Genomic DNA, 24,851 nt, shown 5'->3' on the forward strand with positions numbered 1-24,851 from the left:
GAGATTTCACCCCTCCCATACCCAAGAATCTCCTGACCATCTCCTGATGATCTCTGCTGACTCCACAGAGAAGAGGAGGCGTGTCCTGCCTATTTAATTATTCTGCCCAGCAACATATCTGTGTGTGTGTGTGAGAGAGAGTCAGTCAGTCAGTGTATCGGAGAGAGTGAGAGTGTTAGAGATCCTAGAGATAATATTGCTGCTAAGAGCAGCTGCAGACTCTCAGTGTAGCATTGCTTTATGCTCAGAATACTTAGCTCTGTATATAGTTTTGTACCATAGTTGTAGTTATAGAATAAAAGGAAGATATTTTACAGAGCTGCTCTCCGAGTGGTTTATACTCTGCAAGACTCTGCAAAACTCTGCTGCGCAACGACTGAATTGTTGAGACAGTGAATCCGGTGCTCTCAGCTCTAAGCTGTGAGTCCACAGCACTGTGACCTGTTCCTGTGAGAAGGAGGTCTCTGGCGGTGCTACCCAGCTCGCCTAGCCCAGTCGGGGTTGAGGTGCAAGAGTCCAGTTGGTGCACTGGCTCTAGGGCGATGCTGACAAGCAGTGCAGGGGGTACTTGGGTTCAGGAGAAGGCAGTGACTGGTTTGGTGGACTAGGTGTCAGGAGCTTGGTATGTATCTTCAGCCAGTGGCACTCAGCCTTGGACTCAGCCAGCTCATCCTGGCTTCAATCTTGGAAGACATTACAGCCCTCTTCTTCCTCCTCCTCCTCCTCCTCCTCCTCCTCCTCCTCCTCCTCCTATTTTGGCGACCACTCGTAGCTGAGTAAGATTGTCTTCCATAAACATGGTTTTAACAGTGAATCCAGTGGAGATCAATAGTGAGTGACTGCGGAGACCAATTCTGGATCCACACGTCCTTCCACAGTGGGGACATAGATTTCTGGGCGGGAGTTGATCACGGTGAAAGTTTGTCAAGCATGCCTTCCTCTTAGCCTTTCGTACTGAGTTTGAGTGTCTTCAAAGCCCATGACACCTTTGGTAAAGGCTGTTCTCCAACTGGAGCATTCGCAGGCCAGTGTTTCCCAGTTGTCAGTGTTTATACTACATTTGTTTAGATTTGCCTTGAGAGGGTCTTTAAACCTCTTTCATTGACCACCAGCATTGTGCTTTCCATTTTAAAGTTTGGAATAGAGTAGTTGCTTTGGAAGGGGATAGTCAGGCATCTGAACAACATGACCATTATTGACCAATCCAATGAAGCTGATGCTGAAGAATCATTTATGTTAGAAAATCTGAAGTGTTGATTTTTAAACCCTGCCGTGCAATCAAATACCATTCTTCTTAGGTGTTAAGATTGGCAGAGAGGGCCCAACTGGTTGTTCTACCATCCTCAGAAGCTCAGGTGACGATGGCCTGGGAGAGGGAGTTCTCTGTGGCAGCCCCTAAGTTGTGAAACTCCCTCCCCATATACCGATGGATCACACCATCTAATCCAGAAGCCCACTCTCAGCAGTGGCCAACCAGATGCCTACAGGAATCCTGCAAATGGAACCTGAGTGCAACAGCATTTTCCTGACTCTTGACTCCCAGCAACTGTGAGTCAACAGTGTGGAGCCAATGGACCACCCCTGCCACTGCGTTTGTGCAGCACTGATAGTCCCAGTGTCTCACTAAGCAGCAGTAACTCTGCTGCCAGGAGATCAGGTAAGCACCATCCATCCATCCATTCATCCATCCATGGCTGCTCTGCAGTATATAAAGCCAGTGCACGTGCCCCAGCTCAGTGTAACATCTGGCAACAGTTTAGGTGTCCTCCAGCCTAGGGATGTGTGAATCTGTCACTTTCCGTTCCTTTCAGTTTCTCGCTGTTCCAGTGTTAAACCCAGTTCTCCACATTTCCACATCAGTTTGCATCTTTTATCTTTAGGAAAATCCTCATGAAGATTGATTGGCCTTTTGGTGCAAACTTCTCCTGGTGTACACATTTTTACAATGCAATTTCCCCAGATATAATGCATTTCCCCCCATGAACATATGCATCTTCATGCACACTTTATCTTCTCGTGTATGCATTATTGCCTAAAAAACTCGGCTGGTGAACAACTTTGGGGGGAGAAATGGAAAAAGAAAAATCCCAAAGGATGGCGGTACTTCCATTCCTGAACTGTCTTGGAAAGTGCAAAATTGAGTCAGTTTCCTCTTCAAGTGAAAACTATTTTGAATTTCCAGTACGATGGGAATTGCTCAAAACAATAAACCGGGGCAAATAACACAACCATCTATCTGTTCAGTTCTTATTTTGCAGCCTCAAGTTACAGCAACTCGCTACTCCCCAAGGAAATCAAGGGCGTTGCTGGAGTACCGCGAACAGATCTGTAGTCATCTTAAGATGACATACACAACTGGCATCAGAGAGGTGGTGAGGCTTTTTTCCAGTTTGAAATCAAACAAGTAAGATCACTTCCCTCTTTGTCTGTGCTGCTGTGATGGGACTGCCACCCCCCCTCCCCCAGGCTCAGCTGCTTGCCAACTGCCAAGAATTATAGTATGGTTTTGCAGGCAGCCCATTAAAAATAATTGGTGTATGGAGAATAGGTGAAACAGAGGGAGGAGAAATTCAAATTTGTTTGCATTTTAATGAGAAATTGCCTAACTCACACTTCTCCAACCAAAATGTGAACCAAAACACAGATACCATTTGAAACTGGCACTTTTCTGAATTTTTGATGCAGTTCTGCAACCAAATAATATGAACAAAAATGAAAATATTGGGGGGGGTGCATAAAAGCACATATATCTGTGAAAGATTCATATAGAAATGCATTATATTGCATGACATTGCTTGCAAAAATGTGTATCAAAACTGCAATGCACAAATGTGTTTATTTTTGAGAAATCTGCACCAAAATGCAAATTAATTTTCATGAGGATTTTTTCCTTATAAAAATGAACTATAAAGTGCTGTGGAAATGTGGGTAACTGAAATTCAGTTTGGAAAAATTTGAAATTTGGAGAACCAAATTGACAGATTTGTCCATCTGCAAAAGGGCATTATAGATGCATCAGGTCATTGTCAGAAAGGTGGATTCAGAGTTAGTCCAGGACCTTTCTCTTAGGAATGTTTGGGAAAATAGGATTGACATAATCATAGAATTATAGAGTTGGGAGGGAACCCAAGGTTCATCTAGTCCATGGGTGGGCAAACTAAGGCCCAGGGGCCAGATCCAGCCCAATCGCCTTCTAAATCCGGCCCAAGGACGGTCTGTGAATCAGCGTGTTTTTACATGAATAGAATGTGTCCTCTTATTTAGAATGCATCTCTGGGTTATTTGTGGGGCCTGCCTGGTGTTTTTTAATAATAATAATAATAATAATAATAATAATAATAATAATAATAATAATAAATTTATTATTTATACCCTGCCCATCTGGCTGGGTTTCCCCAGCCACTCTGGGCGGCTTCCAAAAGAATATTAAAATACAGTGATGGATCAAACATTAAAAGCTTCCCTAAACAGGGCTGCCTTCAGATGTCTTCTAAAAGTCTGGTAGTAGTTGTTCTCTTTGACATCTGGTGGGAGGGCATTCCACAGGGAGGGTGCCACTACCGAGAAGGCCCTCTGCCTGGTTCCCTGGTTGTATATGAGTAGAATGTGTGCTTTTATTTAAAATGCATCTCTGGGTTCTTTGTGGGGCATAGGAATTCGTTCATTTTTTCTTCTTCAAAATATAGTCTGCCCCCCCACAAGGTCTGAGGGACAGTGGACTGGCCTTCTGCTTTAGAAGTTTGCTGACCCCTGATGCAGGGGTCCAACCCCCTGCAATGCAGAAATCTCAACTAAAACATTCATGACAGATGGCCGTCCAACCTCTGCTTAAACACCTCCAAGAAAGGAGAGTCCACAACCTGCCAGGGGAGACTGTTCCCCTGCCGAACAGCTCTTACTCTCAGAAAGTTCTTCCAGATGTTTAAGCAGAATCTCCTTTCCTATACAGTGGTACCTCAGGTTAGGAACTTAATTTGTTCTGGAGGTCCGTTCCTAACCTGAAACCACTTTAGCTAATGAGACCTCCTGCTGCCACTGTGCCGCTGCTGCACTATTTCTTTTCTCATCCTGAAGCAAAGTTCTTAACCCGAGGTACTATTTCTGGGTTAATGGAGTTTGTAACCTGAAGTGTCTGTAACCTGAGGTACCACTGTAATTTGATGGCCACCAACTTGGATGACTTCTTAAAAGGATTAGAAATATTCACAGGGATAAGACTATCAATGGCTTCCAGCCATGATGGCTATCTCTGCTGTGCCTCCACTGTCTGAAGGCATTGTGCCTGTGAATACCAGTTGCTAGGGATTGCAAGTGAGCAGAGTGCTGCTATGCTGAGGTCCAGTTTTTGAGGTTCCCACTGCTGTTTGGTTTGAGAACAGGCTGCTGGACTAGATGGGCCATTGGCTTGAGCCATCAGGTTCATCTAATGTTCTTATGTGTTAGAACATCTCAATAGATTTTTGATAGTTGCGAACATACATGCATTGGCCTTCCATTGACAGAAGACTTTAGATTTACATCCCTGAAATCTGTATTGCCAAACACTATATTCAATGTAGCAGTTCCCTATTAAATGTGGATGACTGTCAGGATGCTGTCAGTGGCTCCCGGCTGGTTGCCCAGGAAAGTATAAAGACAAGGAAAAGTTTCTTGGCATCCTTTTTTAATTTCCATCTTTACAGAGAGAGGCTATGGAACCCTGCCTCTTGGTTAATGGCATTGTCCTGAGTGAATCTCCACCCCCCTCCCACTTCCTCATTCATCACCATCATCATCATCTCCGCTATGAGTGCTGCTACGTGCCCTTTGTCTTTGAGCTCTTTGCTCTCCTACTTTTAAGGCTCACCAGGTTCAGGGAGATGGAGGGTCTGGAATGTTTTCTAAGGACAACATGTCAGCTGGGTGTTGTTCTGGCTCGCCTATGATTTCCCAGCTTTCCCCTCATCTGCCTCTGAGCTGTGACCACCCACAAACCACTGCTGTAGACTGTCTTCCTCTTCCTCCTACCTGGAAGGGTCAGGATGGGGAGACAGTCTCCACCATTCCTCCTCTGCCCAGTCCCTGACTTTTGCCTCTATTGTAAGGAGTCAACAGATATAGAGATGGGATCACTGGCACCTTGGAAGTGGAGGTCTTCGCCATTCACTACTCCACACTGGGCTAGCTGGATTCTTGACATGGGCCTAACCCTAAAGGGGATATTGAAATGCAGCCAGTAAGATCACCGGTACTTTCTGACTCAGAATTCTTTACTGCCAGGTAGATCCCTCTGATGACCTCATGGATGTTTTCTTTCACTCATCGCAATGACTCCACGATTGGGTGAGACAAGAAGCTTTAAAATATACATCAGAGTGAAAAGTCATTTTTATGACTGCGATTACTGGGAATAGCTGCCAAGGCGCCTCAGGTGAGAAACTTCCATAAAAACTGACACCCAGCCAACATTGCTGCAGAGAGGAAAGGTGCAAAATGGCTTTATAATGTCCATGACGAGATATTTTGGCTTCACATTAGGACCATAAGCCCCCAACAGCCAAATTAGATAGGACGTTAAATGTTGTGGGTGCCCAAACACGGTGTGGTGTAGGAGAGGGGAAGCTTAACCCTTCTGGTCTACTATGGTCCTAGGGAAAATTGACTCTTAAATCCTCTAGAAGACTGTGGAAGGAAGCTGCCATTGTCATCAATGGAAAGTTCAGGGTGGGGTGGGCAATTTTTAATTGGCCTTCTGGCGGTTCCCTCACTGTGAGAAGCCAAGTTACAGGGAACCATGCAGAAGGCCTTCTCAGTAGTGGCGCCCACCCTGTGGAACGCCCTCCCACCAGATGTCAAAGAGAACAACAACTACCAAACTTTTAGAAGACATCTGAAGGCAGCCCTGTTTAGGGAAGCTTTTAATGTTTGATCCATCACTGTATTTTAATATTTGGTTGGAAGCCACCCAGAGTGGCTGGGGAAGCCCAGCCAGATGGGCGGGGTATAAAAAATTATTATTATTATTATTATTATTATTATTATTATTATTATTATCATCATCATCATCATCATCATCATTATTGGACTATGGGGAGAAAAGATAACCCCATCATTCCACTGGCAACTGTAGTTTGTGCAAAACAAACAAGCACACAAACAAGGCATGCTAAATACACTGAGACATTTAATACCACATTAAATGTGACATTTGCACGCAAAGAGTCACATGGCCTAATACCCAACATCTCCACGTAGAGCAGGCCTGAAACAATAGACGGCCATTGTCAGTCAGTGTAGAAAATACTGAGCTAGATACAACATTAGTTCGATTCCATCAAATGAAACTTCCTCGGTTCCCTGTTTTCCTCTCTGTGCCAGGACCTAGCTGAATCTCGCCTCTCTTGATATCAATAACCTGAAAGAATGACATTTCACTGCATGCCTACACCATTCCTGGCCCATTTATGAGAGTCCAGCCTCCAAGCATTGTTGGCCTGCCATAGGTTTGATACACCTCTCTGTTTTTGCAGTTACTTTCACCATTTCTGTGAACATGCCGCTGTGGCGTTAACATATGAGAGTGCTGGAGGTGAAATAGTTAAACAGATTACCCAATCAGAACCCAAGGGGGTGGAGTCAGGGGGACTATAAAACCAGCTCTGGGAGGGGTGAAGGGAGGAGTTCATTGGAAGTTGGGTGCTTGGTTGGAGTGGGAGTGAATTGGGATAGAGTCTGTGGGTAGGTTGAGTTAGTGTAGCAAAATAAGCTGAGTCAGGCATAGTTAGGAACTAGGAAGACAAGTAAATATCTGAGAGGTGGTTTAGTGAGTGAGAGCAGGTAGAAGAAGTTATAGGTCTGGATAGGCACCCCATGATTGTAATTGACCGATACCGTTTATGAAACCACACGCTTGTTAACCTGCAATAAATAAACAGAAGTTTATGTTCCAATTTAACCCTGACTGGACTCAGTATTGTACCAGGTAGGGCCTGGGTGGTGGCAGCGAGAAATAAAGTGGTGGCACAGGGATCAATAGACGGTGAAACGTCCGGGGACCCTGTGTGATCACCACAGCCACATATACAGGAATCTCTCTTTACGAAATGATATGAGTTATTCCCACCAGTTTTTGGCAGCAGACATGTTTATTTTCCAAATAATTTTAGTAAGACTTTATATAGAACTTCTGTGGCCATGGCTTATTCTTTTTTTCCAAGAAAACATTCTTTTGGATTTATTTCACTGACAAGTGTTAGTCAGCGGTGTCAGCATCGGGGTAATTGTGTATTATTAGTTCTTGCACCAAAGAGAGAGAAAACAGGGGAGATGTTCTTCTCCAGCCTAAGTAGCACCAGACTGTCCTCTGTTATCACCACTTGGAGGAGACAAAGAGGAAGAAAATGGTGCTGAAATCGATGACTACCACAACAAAATCCCCATGTCAGCAGTTATTATCAATTGTTATTTAACACCTACCGTTTGTCATGAGGTCCCATGGAGGGTTACAACAATTAAAACACTATGTTGAAACCAATTTGAAACAGAATTACAGAATTAAATGTGAAGAAGTCTGGTGAAACTCAAATGGTTTCCCAGTTTCAACAGGGCTCCTCTAATTTTCTGCTTAGAGTAAAAAGGCCATGGCAATTTCAGCAAGGATTCCAGTATTAATTTCCAATGGCACTTACTTCCAAGTAATTTTGCTTAAGAATTCAGCATTTGGCTGCAAATGTATACCCAAGCCTGTTTAAAAATAAAATTTAGGCCGACAACTAATTCACGCTTTTCTAGAAAAAGAAGTGCCAGAGCTCACCATGAACAGCTTCCTTGTTCTCTTAGAAAGGCAATGGTGACCTCCAAGAGGTGCTGGAACTGAGTTCAAGTGAGTTCCAGCTGAAAAAAATCCCTGTCCAGAACAATATGCAAACCGAAACACAGCTTTTCATTGAAATATGCACTTTTCTGAATTTTTCAATGCAATTCTTCAGCCAACATATCTACACAAAATGCATGTACTATGAGATAGTGTGCATAAAATGAAAATATTTGTGAAAATAACTTACAATGTATTAGTGAAAGTTGCTTCGCAAAAAAATATGTATATTAGGATAAGATCAACAAAGATGCTGCTGATGAACTTTTATGAGGACATAAAAAGAAAAAAAAACTCACAAGTTTTTAGTCTTAGGAAGTTGCTCCTAATGTTAAGCAGTTTTCCTATTAGATGTGGTCTGGAGCAACATAAAGAAAAGGGGAAGGCAGACAGGAGAGAGGTGGAAGGTAAGACAAATGTTGTCCCAGCAGAGGGCAGCGTTGCAGTGTCTACAAACTTAAAGAGCACAGTGCTTTGCATCAATATGAAGATCCTAAGAATGCATAAAGCTGCCTTAGACCAAGTCAAACGATTCATCTGAAATTCACTGGACAGAGCAGGTATTCAGCCCTCATAAGCAGCGTCCAGGCGAAAATCATTGAAATGTTCAGGAAAATCCAGATGTTTGGCGAATGAAATAAAAAATAGCTCAGAAACTCTTTCTTTCTTTCTTTCTTTCTTTCTTTCTTTCTTTCTTTCTTTCTTTCTTTTTTTGAGACAAAACTCAACAACTTTGGGCAAAACTAAAAAAAAGGAAAAGGACTTTTGTGTCCGGATTTTCACCTTATCAAATATGGCAACCCTAGTCCTTCCCCAGCCTTAGAAGCTGGGGATTGAACCTGCAACCTTTCGCAAGCAAAGCTGTGACCCTTCCCCATCCTTTTGTGATGATGACTTATCAACGCACCAAACATGCACTCCTGTGAACTGATAAAATCACATAAATAAGCAAACTTGGAGGAATTGTAGTTCTTGTTCTCTGGCGTGCTTTTCTGGTTCTCTGATGTGGCGTGTTCCTCATGTACTGGAATGTACATTCGCAAAACCAAAAACGGCATAAAATGAATATAGATGCAATCATTTGCAAGGTCATATTAAAAATTGAGGGGGTTGTTTTAATTTAGGCCGAGGGATGGGCAGTGGTCTTATACATATATGCCTACACACACACACACACACACACACACACACACACACACAGAGGAAGAACAAGCAAATTAATGGAAACAATAGAGAAACTGAACGAAGTCCAGTTCTGGAATTAGTTTTGTGAAATTCCCATAGTTGAACTGGAAACTGAGGAGGATTTCAACACAGGGGAGAGTGAACCATCGGGAAATAGAATGGGCTAAATCAGGCATAGGCAAACTCGGCCCTCCCGATGTTTTGGGATTACAACTCCCATCATCCCTAGCTAACAGGACCAGTGATCAGGGATGATGGGAGTTGCAGTCCCAAAACATCTGGAGGGCTGAGTTTGCCTATGACTGGGCTAAATTCATACAACCTTACAAAGAAGCACTTCTCTAATTGGTGAAGGGCTGAAGCTCAGTGGTTAAGCATTTGCATGCAGAAGGTCCATGGTCTAATCCCTAATATCTCCAGGTACATCTGGAAGAGAACTTTACTTGGAACTTCAGAGACAATACTGAGCTAGACAGACCAGTGTGCAGTGCCAGATTTATGTATGAGCTAAACAAGCTATAGCTTAGGGCCCCCACTCTCTTGGGGCCCCCAAAAAAATTTAAAGGAAAAAAACCTGGATGTACATTTCCAAAATATAAGATAAAAAAACAAATAAAATAAAAGCTACATATAGCAACAGTGTTTTGTGTTGTGTTGGCTCCTATGATGTAAGTAATGGGCCCCGCCTGCTAGCAAGTTCCATGAAATATCACTGGTTTGCTCATTTCTGTATATTGGGTGCCTACATTCTGCATGGACTGGTTGCATGGCCACATGTAGCATGCAGCTGCAGACTGCAGACTGCAGTGCAGCACAGTTGAATGTAGGTCAAGCTGTTGTACCTGTTATCTAATATTAAAAAGTGCTTGTAGACTGATGATCAGGCAGCATACACTAAGGGTATGAGTCTTATGCCTACTGATTGATTTCATGTAACAATTACTTTGATAAAATACATATTTTGTTATGTGCAAATGGCCTTAGATACCTATTAGGTCCATAAATTAGAATATAGCATATATTCAACACCTAAAACAGCAACAATTTGTTATTGACAAAGGACAGCTGGACATATAAAGGGCCCCATTACCTTCAGTAGCTTAGGGCCTCATCAAACCTAAATCCAGCCCTGCCAGTATGGTCCTAACTGTAACCCAGAAAAGCACAATCCTTCCTTCTGCTCCTGATGTTCAAGATGTGTGTGCTGCTGCTTATGTAGCCAAACTTTCCTCCCATCTATGCACAAGAGGGAGGTATCAGCAAACTTCAAGGAGCTCCAAGGTTCTCAGAAATATACAAGTTTGCTAGGAGGCAAGGAAATCTAAAGGGAGGAAACTGCCCCCCCCCTGAAACCTATGGTTAGGCTGCAAATTCTTTAGGCTGCAAATTTTGTTTCCAACAAAATCAAATCTCTTAGCAAAGCCCAAAGGGGCTAATTTAAAATATTAGCACAGAAGAGGCCTTCCTGAGAAGCTTACATACAAGTTCAGAGGAATACAACGTAAGGACACTTTGGCCAAAGGATGGTGGAATTCTGTCATCTTAAGAAACACAGCAGGAAGTGTAAGAGCAGTCCCTAGAGTTTATACTTACAGCGTGGCGTAGCGGTTAGAGTATTGGGCTAGGAGCTGGGAGACTCAAGACAAATAATAAATGTTGGAAATGTAAAGAAAAAGAAGGAATATTTTATCATATGTGGTGGGAATGTAAAAAAAGTAAAGAACTTATGGGAAATGATATATAATGAGTTGAAAAAGATGTTGAAATATACATTTTTTAAAAAACCAGAAGCATTTTTACTTGGTATTATAGGTCAGGACATTAATAGGCAAGATGTTAAATTGTTTTTATATGCAACAACTGTGGCAAGAGTATTATTAGCCCAGAAATGGAAACAAAAAGAAATTCCGACGAAAGAAGAATGGCAGGCGAAATTAATGGACTATGCAGAACTGGACAAAATGACAGGAAGGATTCGAAACCTGCGGGACCAGAGATTTGGAAGAAGTATATGAATTATTTGAAGAGCAACTGTAATCAACAAATTACGCTAGTAGGACTACAAGAAGTTTTGTAAGGAGAAATATACGGTGTTACAAAGTATAAAAAGATAGAGATATTGGTTATGAGTTTGAAATGTAATAGGGAAGATAAGAAATGCATACTGAGAGATTAGACTGGAAAATTTTCAGACAGGATTGATGGAAGTTAAAAATTTGAACAAGATGTAAAAGTATGTTTAATTACTGTTGAAAATGATATGTTAAAAAAACTAATAAAAAATTATATTGAAGGGGGGGAAAGGAGCTGGGAGACCCGAGTTCAAATCCCTTCTCAACCAGGAAGCTCACCTTGGGCCAGTCAGTGTCTCTCAGCCTGACTTACCTCACAGGGAGGTTGTAGGCTTATGAGCAGGGGGAGAACCGTTTACACCAGCTTGAGTTCCTTGGAGGAGAGGTTGGGATATAAATGTGATAAATAAGGGGAAGGGGATATAGCAGGTTTGGGCAGTGGCTTAGCGTGGGGGGTGCCAGGGGTGCCGGCCGCACCGGGCACAACATCTGGGGGGGTGCGCTCGCTGCCTCCGGAGTCGCCGAAGAGCCTCGGGCGCAGGCTGTAGCAGAGCCGCATGTCTCGCGGAACCGACGAGCTGTGCGCGCGTCCAGGCTGAAGGCGCCCGGCAGGCAGCGGCTCTCAGCACTCGCCGCGGAGGACGCGCCAGGCAGCCCCTCTTCACAGCCCCGCCTCCGCCGGTGCTGCTGCAGCTGCTGGGCAGTTGCATTTTCCTCGCCTCTCTGCCCCCCTCCTCCTCCGGGCAAGCGGCGTCGTTTGGGCGGCAGCGCCAGCGGCAACTCGCAGGTTAGGGGTTGGGGGGGGCGCAAATTACTTGCCTTGCCCCGGGTTAGGGGGTGCAAATTACTTGCATTGCCCCGGGTGCTGACAACTCACGCTACGCTGCTGGGTTTGGGGAACCTTCGGCCCTCCAGATGTTGCTGAACTATGACTCACACCATGCCTTGCCATTGGCCATCCTTGCTGGGCATGATGGGAGCTGTAGTTCAGCAAATCATGAATGGCCAAAGGTTCTGGAGACGAGGCCTAAAGAAAGGAGTTACTGGCCGGAGTCCCTTATCATCTAGGGTTCAGTCTCCTCATGATAATAATGTAGGGGAAATGATTCACAACTCACCCAACAGCACAGAGCACCTCTGGCTTAAGCTACATCCTTGAAACAGAAAAAAGCAGAGGCACAGGCACACCTATTTGTGCAACAAGTCCCTCAATGATCCCCTCTCCGCCCTTTTGGCACACAGGAACAAAATTGGTGATTTATGACCAGGAAGGAAATGGGGAAATTCCCATAGATTTCCACCCTGGCCTAGGAATTAGCCACTGTGAATTTCTTGCTCTGTAATATATGATTCTTGGCCCAAGATCTCTTGCAGGGATTTCTAGAGCAAAGGAACAAATGCTGTGACACGAGTCTCTCCTTGTATACCTGCACAAAAAGATATGCAAAGCTGCTGCGCATCAAGGAAAAGGAAGAGAGGAGTCGCTTCTCCAGCAAAATATGCCAAAATGATGTGTGCATACTTTAATGCTGATAGTGTACAAAAATACATTACATTACGGGAAACTGCTTTGCAAAAATGTGTATATTTGGGGGAAATTACACAAAAATGTCTATATAAATTAAAATGCTGATTAATCTTCACAAGGACTACTTTTTAAAGTTGCAAATTGGTGTTGAAATGACCATAGGATTGGGAAACTGAAATTGACAGATTCACCCATCCCTAATAACCATATTTTTTGCTCTATAAGACGCACCAGACCACCAGACGCACCTAGTTTTTGGAGGAGGAAAACAAGAAAAAAAATATTCTGAATCTCAGAAGCCAGAACAGCAAGAGGGATCGCTGCACAGTGAAAGCAGCGATCCCTCTTGCTGCTCTGGCTTCTGGGATAGCTGTGCAGCCTGCATTTGCTCCAAAAGACACACACACATTTCCCCTTACTTTTTAGGAGGGAAAAAGTGAGTCTTATAGAGCAAAAAATATGGTAAGCAGTACAGTGGTACCTCGGGTTAAGAACTTAATTCGTTCCGGAGGTCTGTTCTTAACCTGAAACTGTTCTTAACCTGAAGCACCACTTTAGCTAATGGGGCCTCCTGCTGCCGCCGCTCCGCCGGAGCACGATTTCTGTTCTCATCCTGAAGCAAAGTTCTTAACCTGAGGTACCATTTCTGGGTTAGCGGAGTCTGTAACCTGAAGCATCTGTAACCCGATGTACCACTGTATATACATCTTGTTAAATAAATAACAAAGAAGAAGTCCTGCTGTCTTATCCAGTTTGATCAGTGGTGGCTGGTGCTAATTGGGACTGGTAGGTTAAAAGGAACAGCTGGTGGAGCAACGATAGGCAGAGCCAAGTAATTTTAGTTTTGCCGGTATCCTCTTCCCTGCTGAGTTCTACAAGGGCAACACAGACAGTCTCCTCCTCATACTGTCAGTAAGTAAGGTGGCAGGCAGATGGGGGCAGGCTGAGGTTGGTGGGGCAACACCTGATTTGCCCCACTGCACTCTTCGCAGAGTTTCATCTCTAAGAGGGAAGAGAATACAGTGCCAATGAAACCAGCTGCCACAGTGCTGAGCAATGAGACTCAAATAAAATGAAAGGCATTGGATGAACACAGCTTTCAGTCTGGATGACGCAAGCACCGGAAGGCACACTGTGCCATGGGATGTCCCCTTCTCTGTTTTCTTTTTCAACACACCCCTTCCCCATTCTGATCAGGAGGCACCTCCCAGAAAAAGCAACAAAAAACAAAGTTTTTTTTTTTAAGCAGTTACCCATTATTTTCTCCAACACAATAGAACACTTCTTGGGTTAGAGAGAAAACAATTCGCCTTGCGTGTCACAACTCCCGTGGAGGCGTTCCAGTGCGTCAGTCGGAACCATTAGCGTGAAGAATTGCTGGAGAATAAGAAAGGGAAGGGTCATTTGCGAGGCGAGTTCCTGCCTCCCCCCTCGGAAATAAAGACACAAGACCCCAGAATTTTAGGTTAAAGGGCAAAAAATGGGCCACAACTTTATTGATTACAGGAATTGAGCGGTATTGGCTTAGGCATTGGTCCTATTGACTAACCGGCTTCAGCCTGATTGCTTGAAGACTGGCAAGGGTTAACCACCAGTAAGGGGAGTCCTGCTGATGCACATCAACTAGGAGCTCCCCCGGGGTCACTGCTTGGGGGCGTGCCTTAGGCCCACCCCTCCATAGGCTTAGGACAGGGCAACGCCCCCCGGAATCCTTTACCGGACTACCCTTCGATTTGGGGGAAGGTGATGGCGCTTCCTCCCCCCTTCATCTGCATAACAATACCCCTACCAATGCTTAACCGCCAATGCCGAGGAAGTTGTGGCGATTTGCTATGAGGTAGGCAAAAAACCAAATGGCTGGTGCCAATTTGCCAAGTGGAAAAAATTCCTACCAGGCCCCTTGCCGGTGGCCAACCGAAGTCCATAGAAATGTCAGAGAGCCAAATCTAACGGGTGGGAGGGTGGGAAAACCTGAGCAGATGGAGCACGGAAATCCTCGGCCGCGCTGGTCCTAAATAGGGTGGGCCACGCCTCCAGGGCCAGCCAATTGGCTGGCCAGGGGGATGACATGAACGAGGATTCCCCCAGTATTGCGGGCGCTATGAGCCAGCCCCCACGCACGTGGGGAGGGGTGTGAAGCCCGCAACCCCACCTTCCTCTCCAGCTCAGAAGTGGCTTTTCAAGTAGTGGCTTGGCAGTGGGTTGGACTCGATGGCCCTTGTGGTCTATTCCAACTCTATGATTATATGATTCTATGATTCTAAGTAGTAGCAGAGGCTGTCCACTCAGTGGGGGCTGGTCCATTAATGGGGATTTTTTCCCCAGCTGACCTCTTACATCACCGGCATCACTGTGGCTTGCCAGGAGAGAGAAGGGGAGGATCCAAGTGGTGGTGAGGTTGGCATGGTGCAGGCACACAGGCAAGCATCCCAGATTGCCTCCATTTGTACCTTTGCACCTCACCCACCCTCCCAATAAGCAGCTGCAGTTCTAGTGACAGGAGGTCAGGAAAAGTGCCGCTGCCCCATGCCGCTGTTCGCTGCTGAAATTCCTTCTCCTGCACAGCTATGGAAGGTGCAGAAGCCCTGTCTTCTTTTGCACCTCTCCACTTGATTGTTACAACAAAAACTCACAAAACTAAAGAGCAAGAAAATCAAGACAAATCTACAGCCCTACTTCAAAGCATACGCAAGTTAAAATACTAAAAGAGATTGACATTGCCACTACTTTCTGAGCATCTGGGTCGGCTTGATTAAACAAGGGTGTTTTTACCAGGCACCGAAAAAAGCACAGTGAATGTGTCAGCTTGATCTCAATAGGCAAGGAGTTCCAAAGTGCACGGGCTGCCACACCAAATGATTGACTTCTTACAAATGTGAAGTGGGTATTTTTCTTTCTATTGAAGATTTTCTTCTGTTGCAAAACAAACGAATAAACGAGGAAAAGTACACATAGCGCCTGCAGCTTTCAGTTCACAGAGCCTTTTTCACAGTTCATTTACATTTGGTGTGAGACGCTTGTCACAGACATTGTGCGGTTGGGGGGAAAGAGAGGGAAGAGAGAGAGGTGAAGGGAGAGAGATGGGGGGGTGGAATGGGTATTATGTGGCAGCTGCAGTAGTGCCAATTCTGCTGATTGAAGAGATTTAGTGGGCACCTGAGGTAAGGTGATTTCTTGGTAAGCTGGTCCCAAGTTGTTTAGGGCTTGCTTTATATACTAACAGTAATGCCTTGAACTTGGCCCAGTAGCAAATCGGCCACCATTGCAGATCTTGGAACCCAGGTGTTACATGCTGACAAGGCCTCACTCCTGTCAGCAATCGTGCTGTAGCATTCTGCACTAACTGCAGCTTCTGAATCAAACGAGAGGGAAGCCCCACTAAAGCACTGTTCCAGTCTGAACTTCCGCAGGCCTATTGTAAGCCATTTGCGTCGATCAAGTATATCTTTAACCATAGGACAAACACTCCCCTGCCGCCGAAATCAGTGGAAGAGAGCGGATTGTGGAGTAAACAAATAGTGCGTTGAGCCAGCAGAGTCAACCCTTCAGTGAGGTACAGTGGTACCTCGCGTTAAGAATTTAATTCATTCTGGAGGTCCGTTCTTAACCTGAAACTGTTCTTAACCTGAAGCACCACTTTAGCTAATGGGGCCTCCCGCTGCTGCCACACCGCTGGAGCACGATTTCTGTTCTCACCCTGAAGCAAAGTTCTTAATCCGAGGTACTATTTCTGGGTTAGTGGAGTCTGTAACCTGAAGCGTCTGTAACCTGAAGCGTCTGTAACCTGAGGTACCACTGTATAAGAATAGAGAGGAACAGTGGTGGGGCTCGTGCCATTAGCCTCCTAGGAGTGGAAATTAAAAAAAAAAAAACAAAAAACCACATAGTCAGATGTTAAGAAGAGGAGCCTGCTGGATCAGGCCAATGGCCCATCTACTCAGCACCCTGTTCTCATTGTGGTCAACCAGGTGTCTGTGGGGAAGCAGGATCCGAGCACAAGAGCACTTGGCCCTCCTGCGGCTTCCAGATATTCAGAAGAATGGCCTGTGAAACATTGGGAGGCTTTATGAACCCAGCATTGTGGATGCACCCATGGATGGGTCCAGTGGCAAAGCTGCATGCTCTGGCACCGGGGGTGGAGAGCAGATGGGGGTGTGGCTGGCATGCGTCCCGGGGGGGTGTCCCGTGTCCCGGGGGCGTGGCACCTGGCGTGGTGGTGGGGCGGCTGCAATGATACCCCCCTCCCCGATGATGCCGGGGGTGATGCGTCCCCCCCCCCGTTCCTCCACCAGTGAATGCGTCCACTTCTACAGTCATGGGTCTCTCCACGCTGGGGACAGGAGCTGCCTTGGGTGAGATCCTGGTCTGGAATGCATGTTTAGATGCTATTTATGATGGTGGGGGAAGGTTCCTCCCCCACAGGTGCCTGCAGTTCCATCTCGCTCCAGCGCACACCAGCCCTTTGAGGGACAGATTCCAAAGAAACAGGGTGTACAAGCCAGACGGGCAGCCTTTCAAGTCCCTCACTTTCCCCCTCCCTCCCCGAAAGAGCCTTTACGGGAAGAAGACAAGGACTATTTCCCTGTCCCTCCCACACGTTCCCTGCCACTAGCAATTCAGCCCTTCCATAAAGGCAGCCTGCCCATTATTTGATGGCAAATCAAACCTTGGACAACAGGATCTAACTGGATCACCCCCAAAAACTTGGCAACTTTTGCATTAGTTGTAGTTATGTGTATGCAGTGACCTGCCAAGTCCATTCCATGTCTAAAATTCTATTATTCTAGCCAAAGGTGTACACCACTGGCCTCTTGAAATCCCCCATCCCTTTTTATGGACTGCAGAATTGGAGGTGGGCAAGGCTAGTAGGTAGGAAATGTCCCAACAGCTTTTTCGGGGCGGGACTTATATTTAGCAGTGGCAGCAGCACAGGTTCTTTCTGTCCCTCTTATCTCCTCCCCTCCCAATCTGGTGCTGTTGAAGCTGGTGGAAGCATCATCTTGGTAATCTAATCACCATTCTGCATCCTCCGCATTTGCCCTGACCTGGGCTACCTAGGAGCCATCTGCAGTATATGCTTAAAAACAGTGTCCTATCATTTTCATGCTCACTGGAAGGACAGATCGTGAAGCTGAGGCTCCAATACTTTGGCCACCTCATGAGAAGAGAAGACTCCCTGGAAAAGACCCTGATGTTGGGAAAGATGGAGGGCACAAGGAGAAGGGGATGACAGAGGGTGAGATGGCTGGACAGTGTTCTCGAAGCTACAAACATGAGTCTGACCAAACTGCGGGAGGCAGTGGAAGACAGGAGTCTCTGGTCCATGGGGTCATGAAGAGTCGGACACGACTAAACAACAGTGTTCTTGAAGCTACCAAACTGCGGGAGGCAGTGGAGGACAGGAGTGCCTGGCATGCTCTGGTCCATGGGGTCACAAAGAGTCGGACACGACTAAACGACTAAACAACAACAAGAGCTCTCAGTACCCTTCATGAAGATGCTTTGGGGAAAGCCATTACTGGTTGCAGCAATGTAATGCAAACAGTATCTTTCTGGGGCCTTATGCGTGGAGTGGTGGTGGTAGAATAGTGGCTGCAGCAAGAAAATTGGTGGAGGAATTCCAAATAACATTTTGCAAAGTGGCCTTCCTTTTCTAGGGAATGAGGGTGGGGAGAAGAGAATGCAAATCTTCTCAGAAAGAAACATGTCTCCTGAGAAATCTTGGGTCAACTGAAATTCTGTCATCATCTATAACCCACATTTCTGATTTGAAAACCAGGTTTCCTACCATCTCTGATTAAGCAGGTACTTTTTAAAGAAAGCCACAGGACTCTCCAAAACAGAAATTTAGTAAGAGAGAGGCCTTCTTTCTTGCAAAGGAGTAAATAAAAATAAGGTGAAAACTCTTATTGTGACTATAATGTAACTGTTCCATTATCTGATTCAATAAGATCACACAACAATTAGGTGAATGAAGATTGAAGAAACTTGTTGTGATTAATACTTGTTTCTACTGAAGTTTCCCATGGAGTGGATGGTCACAAAACACGCTGAAAACTGCAGGACTTATATGCATTCAGATGGCAAGCCCCTCCACTCACTCTCTCAGCTCACAAAATTACCCACATCTGCCTGTTGCATTTTGACCCTTGCCCTGCATAAAATGCCATTATGCAAAATCATTCAGGAGTGCAGGCGTGGCCCTTCAAATCTGGGTTGGACTATGGGATAACAGCGGCCAGGATCTTAGTAGCAAGAAATGGGAAAAATACAGCAATATCTAACACAGCGGATTGGCAAATCCTAATGGTAGGATACCTGCAGCTAGCAAAGACGACAGGAAGGACAAGAGGCCAAACAAAACGAACAGTCTATAAGGATTGGAGAATTTTTAAAGAATACTTTAAAAATTAAGGTATAAAAGGAACCTTCTTGGCAGAATTAGACTGAACCTTGCATTGTATAAATATAAGTTTAACAGAAACTATATAAGAAATATGTAACTGTGCGGTGTAAGATATTCAACAGATAAAGTACAGTGAGACTAATTGGAAGTCATTTTTAATTTCTTGTTTTATAAGTTCTATAATCAGTCACATCCTTGGGAGTATAAATGATGTTAGTTATAAGAATTGTGTTGTTTCATATATTGCTATTGTTTGTTTGTCAATTTATAGATTGTTTATTTGACTGTATATTGGTTGGTTTGCTTTCCTGGCATAAATGTATCTATTTTAAAACAATAAAGATATATTTAAAAAAACAAAAACTAATCCGGGTTGGACTACAACTCCCATCACCTCTGACCATGGGCCACACTGGCTGAGGGTGATGGAGCTTATCAACATCTGCAGGGCCACAGGTTCCCCACCCCTTCACTAGTAAGATGACCACTGTGTGGTGTGCAGTGTCCATGCTTATATTCCCATTACATCCCTGACCTTGTGGGGGGAGGGGAGAGGAGCAGGGAAAACCAGTATGGCCTGATGACTGACAGTAACAATGGTACCAGGCAAACCTCTCTAGGAGACTGCACACTGTCATCTGTCTAACCTTGGAAGGAGAAGGATCTCAGCAGATTGTTTTAACTGATGGGCATCTCTGTTTGGGAGAAGACCAATGAGAGCTGCAAGCAGACTAGAAACAAAGCAGCTTCTTCCAGCATTGATGAAATACAATTGCTATGATCAGCAGTCTAGCAACCGTATTGTGAATATCTGAAGTTTCCTTTTATCAAAAAATTAAAAACCATTGGAGACCTTAGGATGCCAAGGAGGTGACTAATTGCATAGACCAAGCAAGCTATTGTGATTTATGTACCCTGTTGGAAATGAATTTATATTGGTCATTTTGGTTTAAATGAATGCATGACTCCTCTTTCTTCCTCCATCCCCTGACTTTTCTCCGGCGAAGCCCATCGAGCTACATTTTTTGGCAGGCAGACAGATGGAAAGATAGCTCTCTGCCCTTTTCCCATGCTGAGCAGAACGGCTGGAATTTGCTTTAAACTACCAAAGCATTGGTAAGAGACCAGGAGACATGGTGACCTCTGCATTTCTCAAGAAACAAAATTGCCAGTGGCAACCCCACAAAAAGCTATTATCGGTCAGGAATCGCTCCCCTGCATCTCATAATCCTGACCCATATCTGCGGCATTACACTCTGTGCCACATTTTTCTCTTTAGCTGACTTCAATCCAGCTGCACACCTTGATGAGTTCAAAGGCCTGACTAGACGATAAAATGCCGCTTTCGGATCACACATTGCTGCATTTTTCATTAGCTGCCTGAAGCATAGTAAGCTCCATGGGGTGTCTGAGCTGGTTTCACATAATCATACAAGGAAAAGTATTCTGCAGAGCTCAGCCATGCTAAGGGGTTGTTGCTGTTTCATATAATACACTGCCCGTATCAATACACATACCGGTAGGTCTAGGTTTTGTGCAAATGGAGATGAGAGACATTGCATCATTCAAACCATCAAAGCACTGCATTTTGTACTTAGGAAAATACATTTGCGTGGCCAGCAGAGACCCAACCCCAGGAGACGCCTCGGTGGAATAAATAATAATAATAATAATTTATCATTTATGCCCCGTCCATCGTGACAACTTGTTATTGGATTAAAATTGGCCACAGCTTTATTAAACTTTCAGATGTAGGAAGACCTTGGCTTAGGCATTGGACGTTTATCCCTCCCAGTCCCCAGCCGGGGATCTGGGGTACATCAGGATTAACCATTCTGTCTGGTGATTGGGCTGGCCCTGGAAGATGTATGTTTAAGCAGAGAGCCCACCCGCCATTTCACCGCAACACAGGGGAGTGCACTGACAACCTTCCAGCGTATGGCCAGTGACTCCTCTCAACACAACCCCTTTAACGGGGAACCCTGGGATCACCACTGCAGGGGGGGGATGTGTCACTGCTTCACCCCCCCATTTAGGGAAAATAGAGCTCCCTGGTAGGCTCCGCCCCTTTTATGCTTACAGAGAGGACTGGAGTGAAGACTACTCCTTCTCAGTCCACTCCCCTGCCTCCGCCTCCCCAGTCACAATTGGTTATTTGAACTGAGGCTTGGCGGGAACCTCAAGGTTCATGACTTGGGGAGGTAGTCCAGGAGCGCTCTGCCTGGAGTCGCGGAGGAACAGGGGTGCTGCGCGGAGGCACGCAAAGGGCACCCTCCATTTGATGTGGAGAGTGGTCATTCTGAGATAACACAGAAATTGTCCCACCCTTCTTGGATCAGAAGGATTTCACTATGCCAAGTCGTGCTTCTGTACCCTCCAGAATCGATGCAGGTTCTGCTCTTGTCCTTGAAGATGGCTCCAAAGCTTCAGCCAACACATAACAGCCGATGATCACCTTCTGACAAAAGTTGGGAGGCAGAACAAGGAAGGCCATTAGGAAAAAGTGAGGCATCTGCTTCTGGCAATGGGTTCAAGGGGGACAGTGTGTGCCATGTGACCTATCTTGCACCCCCCAAACTAAACTGCTGTTCTTAGATGCTGTAGAGATTCTCCAAGGCAAAGTGTGGATACAGCACCCCTGCCAGATGTCCACCCAGTATAGGCAAAAATATAGGCAAAACAACAACACTTCCAATATCCCATACATCCAGAATATCCCAGACATATCCAGTATTCCCCTCCCCCTCTTTTTTTCCCCTTTTTCCTTCTGTGATGGAACTCCTATTTGGGGATTTCCCTGGCTTTTTCTGGCCCATGTAGAACCAGTCTGGATAGTTGGCCTTGGTAAAGATTTGACGTTTTCATCCCCAAAAAGTTTTTTGATTTGAGTTTCTACTGAAATGAGGCTGCATTTTAATGTTGTATTTTAATCTTGTTTTTAAGTTGTATTTTAATCAATTGTTTTTATACTTGGTGTTAGCCGCCCTGAGCCCAGTCTCGGCTGTGGAGGCTGGGGTATAAATAAAAATTATTATTATTATTATTATTATTATTATTATTATTATTATTATTATTCCCCCCAAAATAATGTCCAGGCAGAATTTCCAAAAATCTGTTAAAAGGTCTGGGAAAATCTGGGCATATGGCATATTGGAAGTGTTGTTGTTTTGCCTAATTTTCTACAATTTGTGCCCGGGTTTTCATTTTTTGAAATATAGGCAATGCTAACCTAGTAGCTCTGACTGTTAGGAAAAACTCCTCCTGAAGCAACTCTCCTTTCTGGCAGAGAACACAGTAAAAGGAAACCTACCACATAGAAGAAGCCAGCTGCCACTCAGGGCCGTACCCAAAGCCATCATGTCATGGAAAGGTACACCGAAACCGATCTCTGCCTCTCCCACCTTCAGATTACAAAACCGATGACGAAATGTATGCAATGACTCTCTGCTGGTGATGCTCCATTTGTCAGATTCGTCTTCTGTAGAGCAAAGGCAATTGCGGTCTTCATCCCATCTCAACCACTTTGGCCAGTTTGCATCCAGGGATGGTGGTGAGATTTGGTGCAGCTTTGATTCGGATGCAGACCTACCTGAATCGCACTTCCCCAAACAATGTGTGAACTGAAACGCAGTTCTCCTTTGGACATTCCTCCTCCTCCAAATATTTATTTTTTTAAAAAAATAAAAAAATAGTACCTCTCTTTTCAACATCTAAGTCTCAAAGTGGCTTTCAGATGCAAAGAAATATGCAACGTTCAAAATTTAAAGCATGAATTAAAATATCAAAAAACTCAGAGATTTATACCCCAAAATCAGAAAATTAAGAACATAAGGAAAGCCATTTGCGATGCAAAAACTTCCTAAAACAAAATGGTTTTAATCAGGTACCTGGAACTCAGCAGGAACAGTGCCTGTCTAATGATCTCTGCAGTTCTCCTACCAAATAATGTGAACAAAAAGCAGGGGGTGGTTTTCAGCCAGAACTCACAGGAACTCAGTTCCAGCACCTCTCAGGTGTGTGGCATTGTCATGATAAGAGAACAAGGGAGGCATTTATGGTGCGTTCCAGCACTCTTTTTTATATATAGAAAAATAGCACTTACAAAAAGGTATATTTGGGGGGAAAGTGTACACAAATTAATATTATATTATATTATATTATATTATATTATATTATATTATATTATATTATATTATATTATATTATATTATATTATATTATTATAGAAAATAATATACAAAAATGCTTGGAGGAAAATTGCTTGAAAGCATGTGTATAAGTAAAACACACACACACACACAAATTAAGCAGCTTAGCATCTTTTTTAGCATCTTTTTTATATCATTAAATAAATGAGATAAAGCTGTATACAAGAATGCGTAGGTTAGGAGGAATTTGCACTAAAACGCTGGTGAATTTTCACAAGGACCATTAAAAAAATGCAGTCTGGTTCGGTAATGTGGAGAAATGAACTCCAGAACCGAAAAGTGAGAAACTGAAATAAACAGATTTGCCCGTCCCTCCTTGCTTCCAATTCCTCTGACTTTTCTCTCCTTTGACATTCCGTTTAGCAAAGACCTCTGCAGGACCACAGGGGCCCAGCCACTCAGATGCCAGGCACACTCCATTTCCTCTGCTTGCTATGGGTCTTCAGCATAGCTTCCTGGCTGAGCGGCCTGTGCAGCCCCTGAACCCATAAGTCCTACATGACATGTGCATCCTACTTCGGTGCCAGGCTGGAAATGGGAATCGAGAGGCACAGTCCAGGGCCTTGTGAAATGCTGATGATCCATACGCTGATAAGAAGGAGAGAATGTGCTTTCTTCTCTAATCTGGCTATTTCCCTGCCAAAAAGCAAACCGCTCAAGCAGAGCTCAGCAAAGGTGCAACTGTCTGAAACGAGAGGCAGGTGCCTCCAACACAAACAACATGCGCTGGGACTGAGCGCATGCCTACCAGTGGAGGGAAGGGGGCCATGTGGCGAGGATTAAAAGCAGGGACACATTGCACATTGCAAATTGCACGCAGGTGCTAGATATACATTCCTACTTTAGTTCAACCCAGCAGATCAGTGCACACATCTTCGGCCCCGTGTAGATGTTTCCCCAGGGTACAAATTAAGGTATATAATGGGCAGAGGTGGGAACATGTCCACCGGCCCTGCTCCTTAGCTCCTTGGGCTCAAGAGGCAGTGTGATGTAGTGGTTAGAGTGTCAGACCAAGACCCAGGAGACCAGAGGTGGATCTACACACAGGGGGGGGGGGAGACACACGCTGTAAATAAGTCAGAAATTACATTGTAATATCAAAAGGGGGGAACCCTATGTAAAAATCACATAGAAAAATTGTTTGCTCTCTGGTTCCATCTGGTGTTGCATGTTTATAACACATTCAAAATGTTATTATTATTATTATTATTAATGTAGCTGAGTCCCAGGGTTCAAATCCATGGTGTCCATTAGATGACCTCAGGCAAGTCACTGTCTCCCAGCATGACCTACCTCACAGAGATATTGCAGGGATTAAATGAAGAGGAAGAGGAAGGAAGGAAGATGCTCATCAAAGACCTGTCTGCAAACTGCCAAGGAAAAAATCTGCTCTTGTTGCAGTATTGTACAGTAGGGTTGCTAGGTCAGGAGCATTCCAAACCCTGAGATTTCAGAGCTGGATCTTGAGACCCAGGAGTGCCCCCTGTTGGGCAGGACTGGTGATGTTCCAGTGGTGGCCCCTCATGATTCTCCCTAGGTGCTGTCTCCCACCCTGAGCCCTGGAGATGGAGGTTAATTGGGAGAGGGGAGGAGGACAGAC

General features: G+C 44.8%; 1 long non-coding RNA gene across 2 annotated transcripts; it reads left to right on the plus strand.

Moving 5' to 3' along the window:
* The first annotated feature begins 2,261 nt into the window (after positions 1 to 2,261).
* Positions 2,262 to 8,474, plus strand: LOC309535915. Of its 2 annotated transcripts, none has more exons than XR_014221435.1 (3): positions 2,262 to 2,404; positions 5,260 to 5,410; positions 8,204 to 8,474. It is a non-coding gene; the product is annotated as an uncharacterized lncRNA (long non-coding RNA). The 2 variants fall into 2 exon arrangements; XR_014221436.1 differs by having other exon boundaries at positions 2,262 to 2,372.
* Positions 8,475 to 24,851: the final 16,377 nt, after the last annotated feature.

This window comes from Podarcis vaucheri (assembly GCF_965113315.1).
Source record: "Podarcis vaucheri genome assembly, chromosome: 7".
Lineage (NCBI taxonomy): Eukaryota > Metazoa > Chordata > Lepidosauria > Squamata > Lacertidae > Podarcis > Podarcis vaucheri.